Source organism: Macrotis lagotis, chromosome 3 (assembly GCF_037893015.1).
Source record: "Macrotis lagotis isolate mMagLag1 chromosome 3, bilby.v1.9.chrom.fasta, whole genome shotgun sequence".
NCBI classification, from domain to species: domain Eukaryota; kingdom Metazoa; phylum Chordata; class Mammalia; order Peramelemorphia; family Peramelidae; genus Macrotis; species Macrotis lagotis.
The window spans coordinates 216,395,727-216,406,427 of record NC_133660.1 but is presented as its reverse complement, the minus strand read 5'-3'; positions in this window follow the sequence as shown (position 1 = coordinate 216,406,427).

The following is a 10,701-nucleotide window of genomic DNA, read 5'->3' as shown; positions in this document are numbered from 1 at the left end:
TAGTATCAGTCCTGGTCCAATCACCTGACTGTGATCCATTTACTTACTCCTGAAAGAACCCTACATCATTCAAGATCTAGGTCTTTGCCTTTGCTCCTGGGACTTCTTCAGTTCTCTGAAGGTCTTTTTCAGATTAGATTCAATTGATGACAGAAATTAGACCATCTCTTATTTTGCAAATTAGACCCAGAGATGGAAGGTGATTTGTCCAAGGTCCCACAGGAGCAACTTTGGAACTAAGAAGACCCATCTGACTTTTAGCATAGGCTAGTATTTTTTTAATATATTTTTTAAAAATTTATTTTCTTCCATACGTTAGTGCATATTTCCAAGTTATAAAATTTCCCTCTACCCTCCCTTCCCACCCCCCTCCCCCAGCAGGGAACAGTCAGGTGAGCATTTTACATACATATTTTGTTAAACATGTTTAAAAATTAGTAATTTGGGGCATGAGGGATTAGAATTAAGGGAAAGACATACATAAGAGATAATTTTTAATAAAGTGTTCATCAGATTCTGAGTGGTTTTTTTCCCTGTGTTTTGTTTTGTTTTTCTTCCTCTGGTTGGGGATAATATAGTCCATAACCAGTCAGATACAGTTGTTCTAGCTCTCTGAATTGCTGAGAGGAGCTGCTTCCATTGAGATTGTTCACAATGTTGTTGATGTGTACATTGTTCTCTAGGTTTTACTCCTTTGACTCTGCATCAGATCCCTTAAGTCATTCCATGTTTCTCTAGAGTCCAACCCTTTATGGTTTCTTATAGAACAGTGGTATTTCATAGTATTCAAGTACCACATAGGCTAGTATTTTCAGTAATACTTGGGCAGGGAGATGGCACAGTGGATAGAATACTGGGCCTGGAATCAGAAAGACTTATTTTTCTGAGTTCAAATCTAACCTCAAACACTGCCTAACTGTGCCACCCTGATCTTTACCTCAGTTTTCTCACCTATAATAAATAGGCTTGAGAAAATTGCCACTTCCTTTTCCAGTCTATTTATTATAATATCTTTGCCAAGAAAACCCCAATGGTGTCTGGAAGAAACCCCAGAACTTTCAAAATCAACCATCAATATTAGACAATTTTCAAAAGCACTAGGAAAAGTCATTTTATCATGACTCAATTGTTCTAGAAATAAGCATTAAACCTTTATCTATATACCACACACTAGGCTAGATTCTGGGGGTGAGAAGAAAGGCAAAAATATAATACCTTCTCTCAAGAAACTGACGTTCTCTTTTAAAAAATTAAAAAATATATTTATTTTCCAATGACATGCAAAGATAGTATTTAACATTCATCTTTTAGAAAGCTTTTGAGCTCCACATTTTTCTTCCACTGTCCCTTCCCTCCCCATGGCAGCAACAATTTGATAAGGGTTAAATTTATACAATCTGGAATCAACTTCAGAAGAAAGGTCCCAGCCATAGAGTGCTGAAGGATGCTAGGGAAGTCGGGTCAAGAGGTGAAGAGGAAAAGTATTTCAGGTGTGAGGAAGTTTGTCTGGTTGTGTCCACATTGCCAGCCATGGAAGTACTCAGAATCCCTTACCAATTGGGGAGTGGGATGGGTTGGGGTGTGTAGTCTCCTTTGATTGACAACTTAGCCAAAAAAGGCTGTACACTATCAACCCTTCCAATCAGAGGTGAGGCTCAGCTCTGCCTCACCTACTGCCCCCTCACCACCCCATGTAGGACCTGACTCCCTAGAAATGTTTCTGGAAGTATTTGTCTTGGTCTGTCATTTGGGTTTTTTTTGGTAAAGATACTTCAGTGGGGGGCAGCTAGGTGGTGCAGTGGATAGAGCACTGGCCCTGGAGTCAGGAGTACCTGAGTTCAAATCCAGCCTCAGACACTTAATAATTACCTAGCTGTGTGGCCTTGGGCAAGCCACTTAACCCCCATTGCCTTGCAAAAACTAAAAAAAAATACTTCAGTGGTTTTCCATCTCCAGTTCATTTTACAGATGAAGAAATCGAGGCCAACTGGGTAAAGTGACTTTCCCAGGGTCACTCAGTTGGTAAGTGTGAGATCAGATTTGAATTCAGGTCTTCCAGATTCCAGATCCAGTCATCTAAACTCAGTACAACCTAGCAACCCAAGGCATTGCAATTATTTTCATTTTAAGGATGAGGAAACTGAGGCAAATAGATGTTAAGTGACTTGTTTAGAATCCCAGAACTGATGTCTGAGGCTGAATTCCACCAGGGCCTTCTTCAGTAGTCCAAAATCTGCACAACCTAGCTCCCCTGTTCTAGGGCTATTCTTAGAGCACTCCCCATGTGAAGTCCTATGTTAATGTATCTACATCTTCTCTTCAAATTATAGTATTAAAGCATTTCCTGGACCCTGTCTTGCTCAGTATCATACACAATGTGTTTGGAAGGCAGAACTTGAATCCAGGTCCTGGATCTTGGCTTAGTCACTGCCCCCAATTACCTCATGGGGACTCTGGATGAATGACTCTAGCCTTCTTAAAGTAGCTCTTACTTCCACACCCCCTTGATTGGGGATTTATAGTAATGCACTGGCATGCTTTCCAATGGGTATGAGGGGATAGAACTTCTGGGAAGGACATTACTGGAGGGAGGACCTCTGCCAGTGAAATACTAGATCTCCCAAAGTGTAGTCTAAGCCTGTGTTTTTAGCAGGGAGAGACTTAAGAAACTGTTTCCATCCAGTATTTATGAGACAGCATCTTTCTCTAGCTCCTCCTGACAGAGCTATTGATATCACATCCAAACTCAATTTAAGAGAATTTGAAGTGTTTCCTGTTGGGTGTCATTAGACAACTTCTATTTGATATGATTTAAAATTTCCCCTTTTTCATCATGGTGATGGACAAGTCAATTTTCTCTTTATCTGTGTGCTGGGCTTTTTTTTCCCTTTCTGAAGTCCTCAAGGCTCTTCTCATACTTAATAAGATGAGGTTTTCATTCTCCCAATGAGACTTGGCTTAGTGGAAAAGGGGGGAAAAAAACAACAGCTGAATTCAGTGAAAATTCTTGGTAATTCTGAAAGCCTTAGACACATCTGATCAAACAAATGGTTTCTATCTGGCATAAGGGCATGCCCCTGCTCTGGCATTATGTGATGATGGCTTATTGCAGTTTATGCCTGTTTATCATTTATTTACCAAATTTAATCTTTAAAATTCCTTCAGGCCAAGAACTTTTTCTTTTGATCTTTTATTTCTTTATGTAACACAATGGTACATAAGGGGTATTTAATATAATTATCAAATGAATGAATTACTGAAGGAATGAATGAATGAATGAATGAATGAATGAAAATGTAAACATGGAATGATGGGGATGGGAGGAAAAACTTGAGAGTAGTGTTATGTTTACACTGTTGGAAAAACAATGTATATTTCAAAGTAAAACAAGTACATCAAAATTCTGCATGTTTATAAAACCTGATAAAAATAGCATTTCAAATAGTTTTTAATGAAATAAGAACCAACTGATCTTAATGAAATCAGTAAGATATGGGGGTGGGGTAGAAAATGAGCATTGAACTGGGACTTGCAATTTTTAGTAGAAGCTTGGGCAAGTCAACCTCTCAGAGTCTCATTTTCCTCAGCAAATTTTGACCAGGGGTTAATTTTAAGATGGCATGCAACATTGATTCAGGCATCGTGGTAAGGCTTGGGATAGGGAATGAACTTGTTATGTCATTGATATGGGAAACTATTCAATGAGGAAATTCCCACTGCTGATGCAGGTTCCATCCATCCTGTCTTTCTGGTTTAAGAGAGTAACCCTGAGCCACTAATTAATTAAGTGACTTCCTACAGGTATAGGACTTCTAAGAGGTGACACTTGAATTTTTTGGCACTTTCTGGCACTATGATAGACTCTCTTTTCCACTATGCAAGACAGTCCCACTCCATTAATAAATCTATCCACTTATCCACCCATCCACCCCTGCATCTAACAGTTTTCATTTCCAAAGAAATCATCTATTTATGTTTTACATATATCCTGTATATATATATGTATATATATTATATTTATAAAACAAACACATAGATATGTGTATTATGTACTTAATAGAATTTACATTTACATATATAATATATGTACCCACATATATATCTATATAAAAGCTAAATAAACAGGTGCCCTTCAAACTACTGGCTAGGTCTAATTGAGTCAGAATGCCATAGTTCTGAGTAGATGACAGATCCCCAACATAGCCTAAAAACTTAAAGATATTAAGCATAGGAAGGTTAAGGAAAAAATCCCCTACCTCTTAATCTCAGTCCAAGTCATGCTTTCTGGATGCTTCCTAACAAAAGCTACTCTTCCAGATTCTAGGACTGGGTGATTTTCTTCACCCTGTGATACTCAGAATTCCCTTTGAGTTAAAAATAACACACAAAAATAATAAAATAACACAGCCATCATCACCATAGACATTCTACTGCTTTTTAATATTCCCCCTGGTCAGTTCAGAGTTCTTTTTGTACTTGGGAGATTCTAAGCCTTGAATGGTGATGATTGACAGGGAGATACTGTTTCTGTTTGCACTCCCCTTACCTTTCTTACCTGTATATTCCTAGTCTTTGCTTCTCTCAGGTAGGGACTGTCATTTTTCATCTTCGGATTCTCAGTTTTGAGTACATCGTAGATGATAATTAATTCCTGTTGAGTTGAAAATGTAACTGAAAGGGGATATTCTCTGGAAAGGAAATTCATCAATGATTTAAGAAGGAGGGGGTGGCTATTATCAGCATCTCTCCATTCATTTTACCTCCTTAATTGGATGTGTTTAAAAGATTAATGCTAGGTCCGACACTGATACATTCAAGCAACCAATATTCAGCCAATGGTCTGTACAGCTTGGAGACTTTAATCCCCAGCTCCCTCAAGTGCCCAACAGCCAAAGCATCCAGTTGATGGAATGCCTTGTCCTCCAGGAAGCATGTAGACCTAACTAAAGATTGGTATTTTGCTAATGAGGATGTAAATTTTTTTTCAAGTCTAATTTTACTAATTCTCCAACTGGATAGAGAATTGGACCTGGAGTCAAGAAACCTAGAGTTCAAATTTGCCTTCAGATACTTACCAGGTGTGTGGCCCTGGAAAAATCACTCTCTGCCTCACTTTCCTTGTCTGTAAAATGGGACTAAGAATATCACCTAGTTCCCAGGGTGGCTATGAGAACAAAATTATATTTTTAAAGCACTTTGCTAAACTGAAGTCAAAATAATAAGCCTTAGATAAGTAAATATAACTAAACTAAAAAATGAAGCTGAATAAAAACCTTAAAAGCATAATAACATGCAAATTATTGTGACTATCTAGGGAGACAAAAATATTCTCTTCTCTCTTATTTGAGGAAAATCTTTTCCCCAAAGGGGTTGTTTGGTATAATAATAATAATAATAATAGTATAGTATAGTATGGTATTAAATTAAATAGCATAGCACAATAATAAAATAGAGTAGGCATAATAATAATCAAGTCATCATTTAAAGAGTTCTTCTTGTTCAGTTGTGAACAACTCTTCATAACTTCATGGACCATAGGGCAGCAATACTGTCCATAGGATTTTCTTGGCAAAGATGCTTGAGTGGTTTGCTGTTTCCTTCTCCAAAGGATCAAGACAAACAGAAGTTAAGTGACTTACCCAGCTAGTAAATGTCTGAGACCAGACTTGAACTCATGACATCCTAACTCCAGGTTCCACTCTATCTACAACCTTTTACAGACTACTTAGTAGATTACAGAGCTCTGAATGTGCATTAACTCATTTCATCCTCAAGAATAACTCTGAATCAGTGCTATCATCATAGAAAAAAAAAGTTAAGTGACTTGTCCAGGTTCACACTGCTAGTAAATGTCTAAAAAATCTTATGAAGGTAAGTTTTTCTGACTCCAAGTGAAATGGTCTATCTGTTCCTTGAGCTGCCTTAGGAGAGTGGGAAAAAACAGTCACCGTGAAAACAAGACACTAGGCTCTTCCACTTATCGGCATTATGATTTGGGGCAGTCATTTTACCTTTTACCTTGAAATTCTGTTGTTTACTTAAATACTTACCCATCAGTTCCATTTCTGATCTTCAATTTTCTCTTCTCTAAAATCAGGTTGTTATGAGGAAAGTGGTTTGTTAAGTGGCTCAGTGGAGAGAGTGCCAGGTTTGGTGCCTGGATGATATCATATTGAGTTCAAATCCAGACTCAGACACTACCTGTGTGACCCTGAGCAAGTCACTTCACCTTGCTTGCTTTAGTTTCCTCACCTGTAAAATGAGCTGGAGAAAAAAAATGGCAAACTACTCTAGTATCTTTGCCAAGAAAATCCCAATTGGGGTCATGAAGAATCAAACATGTCTAAAACATCTGAATAACAATAACAAAATGAGGAAAGGCAGTACAACTTGTAGAGACTTTTATAAATGAGAATTCTTTTCTAGGATTAGACTGCTAAGAAGCAAATTCTGCTCAGTTGTACTGTAAATACAAGGAGCAAGAAAAGAGTAAGGATGGGGCGGCTAGGTGGTGCAGTGGATAGAGCACTGGCCCTGGAGTCAGGAGTACCTGAGTTCAAATCTGGCCTCAGACATTTAATAATTACCTAGCTGTGTGGCCTTGGGCAAGCCGCTTAACCCCATCGCCTTGCAAAAACTAAAAAAAAAAAAAAAATAGCGAGGAGAGACCTAGACTAAAGTACCTTCAACCTCCAAATAGGTATGGAATGAGAATGAGTGAGGCATATGGTGCTTTGTGGATTTGTTGGTGATTAATAGTCTAATGATAATATTATACAAATACAAGGGAATTAAGAATGTATATTACCAAAATGACTTTTTACCTACTGTACATATTATTTCAAATTGGCTAGATTCTGCAAATCACATGAGTATCATGAGAATGAACAGTGGATTAAAACATTTAAAGATGTTAGGATCCAATCAATCAATTCTTGTGAGGCACTGTACAAAGTCCTAAAACATGGGCAAATAAGCCATTCCTGAGATGTTTTATTAGGAAGTACCATTTCACAAATTTATTTCAGAGGTTCAGGGTTTATGTTCTTTTTCTTTCCTTCTCCCCAGTTTATAAGGCATGGACACCATGGACTTGGAATTAGGAAGACATGGAAACCAATGTGCCTCTGATGTTATGTTACCTGGATACCTTTAAGGGGCTATTTCCCTTCTCTGAACCTAGTTCCCCTTTTGTAAATGGGTAGAATAGTGGTTTCTATTGCTTTTCAATGGCACTTTGAAGATCAAACATGGCTTGCAAGGAGGGTAAAAAGCCCTAATCCTGGGTGCAGAAATCTAAACTCCAACAAGGGGGGGGGTTGTGGAGTGATGACTTGCTGGTAAAGCCTTCCTCAAAGGGCTGCAGTGAGGAAATCTCTGCAGATTGCCTTGGTTCATGTTGTCTATGATGTATTTTTCATGTTAGAATTTGGGTTGCTATCACTGGCATATCAGAATTTTTACACAATGTGACTTTTATAGTATGGAGGCTTCAGAAATGGTTAATTTTCATTTAATAGTTTTCATACTATGTACATATAACACAGACTTCACCCAGGAGGCCTTTAAATGCTTGTTAATTGGTTGTACTAAATGTACTAGATAAATGGACTACATTTTCATGTAGCTATGTCTGCACGTATGTCTTTATATCGTTAGTGGATAGATTCTGGCTTTTTGTCAAGGATCAATAACTACAGCCTTGACCAAATGGAAACTTGCCCAGTTTTATCATTAACAAGCTATGTGATTTGGGGTCAATCACATCTCACTGGGCCTTGATTTCTTCACCTGTATACTTAGGAGGCCAGATAGGCATTAAGGTTTCTTCTAGTTCCAGATTTCAATGAACATAACAGATGATGGCATCTGAGTTGTGACATCTTTTTCCACTTTTCTAATTCATCCAAGTTGCATTATCATAACATATTAGTTCTTTCAAACAAAAATAGGCTTTCTGTCAGTTATCAGGTTTTATCTACAAAACTGAGATGCTAATATTGTGCTTTTCAGTTGTTTTTCAGTCATGTCCAAGTTTTCATGATATCCCCATCTTGGCAAAGATACTGGAGTGGTTTGCCATTTCCTTCTCTATTTTAAGATGAGAAAATTAAGTCTAATAAGATTAAGTGACTTGCCCAGAGTCAATTTGAAGTCAGACTTGAACTCAGTCCAAGTCTAGTGCTCTCTATCCATGACACCATCTAGGTACCAGGCTAATATCAGTTTGTCTTTAATTTGATAATATTGTTATGAATTTCTGTTTGATCCCTTTCTTGGATTTGAAATTAGAAGACCTTGGTTTGAATCTTGGTTCTGCCAGTGTTTCTGTCTGACCCTGTATGAATTACTTAACTCAAACTTGGGTTTCTTTGTCTGTAAAATGATTTTTGTTGACTTAAATGACTTCTAAGGTATTCTTACCTTCTAGCCTCAGTTTCTTGGTTATAGTCAAGACTTTCTTGTTCTTTAATACTAATACCTTCCTTTTGAGATTATCTTCAAATTATCTTTTGTATATCTTGCTTGTAACAGCTGTATGTTGTTTCCTTTCCCTGTCTCCTCCTCTTACAACCACTCAGATGAGAGTTCCTTGAGAGCAGGGATACATTTTTCTTTGTATCCTCAGTGATTAGTTAGCACATAATAGGTGCTTAATAAAGAATATTTGATTGACTGACTTTAGTTAAAGGTTTTGGTTTGACCCACAACATTTAAAAATAAATATCATTTGTGGGGTTAATCTGATTTTCCTAGTTTCTTTTTTTTCAATCTATACAGTCACATTTTTTTTCTACAAAGTCTTTACCTTCATCTCTTGGAATCCATTGTTTTGTTCATAGCAGTTCAAGTCCAAGCTCTTACAGAAGGCTCCTTTGGATCCCATCAGTTATTCATTTTTTTTCCCTCTTGACACTATATTTGGTCATTATTTATCAGTGCATACATGTCTTCCAGGTGGCTAAAATGAACTGAAATCATAATCCTCTTCATTTCAACCCATAGACTTTTTATTCTGTCTAGAGATACAACAAATCTAATCCCTCTTTTAATACTTATCTCTTCTACCCAATTCTATCCTTCCTATGTCTTCTCTTCTCAAGGCTACTCATCTCTAATTCCTTCAGCTGATGTCATAAGACACCATTCCTTGTCCTTTCCCCATCATTCTTACTCTTCTCTGGATTTGCCAGGCTGAGGCAAGAGATTTGGGGAAGATTTTGCCAAGTCGTTTCAAAAGGAAGTTTTTCTGAATTGGTTATTTCAGATGTGATCTCGTCAGGCAGAGGGCAGTTGGATTATTGTCTGCCTCTGAGACTTTCATTCATATATAGCATCAAGGCTAATTAACCTTTTTTTGGATTGCTAGTTTCCAAAGGATAATAATTTTATCTAAGAAAGTGCTTAAATGATTTGCCTAAGGTCACAGCTGTAGTGAGGATCAAGTGAGATTATGGATATGAGATAGTAAATACTCTATGAAATAGTACTTCATAAAGGGGAAAATGTCATGTCATTTGTAAGGTATTATGATTCTATGAATGAGAAATATACTTAGATGTTTTGCTGTTGTTCTAAGGCAACTATCATCAAATCAAAAGCCCAGTGGGAAGTTTGCTGGTATTGTATTTGATTCAAAATAATGAACTTTCTGAGGTCCTTCACTTTAGAGATTATTACTGGAGTTGGTCCTGGAAGATAATTGGTGGGGAGGAGATAAATCAAAGTGAAGGGAAATTTCTCATCAAACCAATTAGCCCTTTTGTAGCTACTCCTTGACAGAAGCCTTGCAGAGACTAGGGTAACTCAGATAGAAATTAGAGATTGCAAATCCACAGCTTGTTGTCTTGTTTTTGTTTTATCTTTTTAGTTCTCAGCATTTAGAGAAGGAGAATGGATTGACATAAAAAGTCCCATTCTGAGATCCTTTACAGTATGCTGCAGCATCACAGAAGGAGTAGATCCAGTAGGAAGTTAGTTTCCTGAACAATTCTCCTCCACTGATAATCTATAAAAGTAGAATATGCCCAACTGAGCCTTGACACATACAAAAGGAAAGAAAAATATGCAAACTCTTTCAGTCTCCCTGAGATGCATTTGCTGCTGCCTTCATTTCTGAGATAGAACTTGAAAAAATATTCTAAAGAAGGCAGTTCTCATGTCACTGGTGGGAATAAGGTGGTAGTGGTTTGCGGCACTAAAATAACTTGATTTTGGAAATCACATTATTGCTATAAAATCAAAGTTCAAGTTACTGTTAAATCGCCCATTATGTAAAATAACGGAGCCTCAATACAGAATTAATTTTTCTGTTGTTAATGGTGTAGCCAAGGCACAAACCACTTACTACCTCTATCTCCTTCTGGGCCTCAGATTTCTCATCCGTAAAATGAGAGATTAAATTTCCTTTGTTCTACTGTTTCTCTTCCAGTTCATTCTAAGTTGTTATTGTTGTTTTTAGCCTTAATAGTCTCTATTCTGATATCCTTCTAGTCTATGTTTTAGGGTACTTTTCAGCTCTGACATCCTATTTTCTATAGTCCCTTTTCAGTTCTAATATACTTTTAAAGGTCCTTTCTTAGCTATAAACATCTGTATTTGAAGACTCTTTCTAGGTCTCACATTCCATATGTGTTCCAAGATCATTCAACTCTGACATTGAATTTCTCAGATCTCTTTTATCTCCAACATTCTGTGTTG